Source organism: Sinocyclocheilus grahami, unplaced genomic scaffold (assembly GCF_001515645.1).
Source record: "Sinocyclocheilus grahami isolate Dianchi unplaced genomic scaffold, SAMN03320097.WGS_v1.1 scaffold4938.1, whole genome shotgun sequence".
Classification (NCBI taxonomy): domain Eukaryota; kingdom Metazoa; phylum Chordata; class Actinopteri; order Cypriniformes; family Cyprinidae; genus Sinocyclocheilus; species Sinocyclocheilus grahami.
Genome location: NW_015509765.1, coordinates 13,161 through 14,104, shown reverse-complemented (window position 1 = coordinate 14,104; position 944 = coordinate 13,161).

Below are 944 nucleotides of genomic sequence, written 5' to 3'. Positions count from 1 at the left end.
CAGTACCATTTGCATGATGCACAGACTTGGCTATAAATACAGTTGACATGATGGCCCAACCTACCTGTGGGTGAAAACAAACCCCAGTTACCATAGTGACCCATTCGGTTCTAAGGGGAAAATGAAGACAAATGCTGTAGACATGCACATTTTCAGATGTTTGATTGCACATGCATCTCACATCCTGTCAATGCATTGCTTTTAATCACAACATGTCTTCGTTTACACCATTTTATTCAGTTGAAAATATCTGGATTTTTTTTTCGACTGAACTGCAAATTTTTTAAAATTATGTATTAATAGCCAAATCTATTGGATAATTTTCTTTTGTTCCCCCCACACTAAACCACACCTTCAGTGTATAACTCTGAAACCCCCAGAGAGCGTTTCATATAATCAGTTATGAGGCTTCTTTTGTTAGAATCCAACCTTAGAATGCAGATGTCTCTTTAAACATCAAGACAGCTCACTCGGTTTTGGAAAATGGAAAAATCTGTGTAAAATGTGACTACGTTTTTATTCTGTTTCATAAAGCTGTAACTTCTAACAGAATCACTGGAGAACAGTTTGGGGATCTCCATTAGAATAAGTTATTTAAGAGCTCTTTGATTGCAGACATTGACAAGAGTCGCCTGCTGAGTGTTCAATGGAGGATTAGAGCACAAGCCAAATTAGATTAAGGAGAAGCATAAGAGGAGGGAGTGGAACCCAGTTCCCCCTACCCCAACATATGTTACTAAATAATTAATATGTTAACATTATTAATGTATTAAAGCATTAAAATAATTCAGGACCAGAGAGAGTCCTTCATGTCATAAACACAAGCATATTTCATGCACCTTTCGGGATGCGATCTGAGAATGAATGTGATTTTCTAATTGCCTTGTAAACATTTTTGTTGTGCAGATTAAAAAGGACTGACCTATAAAAGACTCATTCACTCT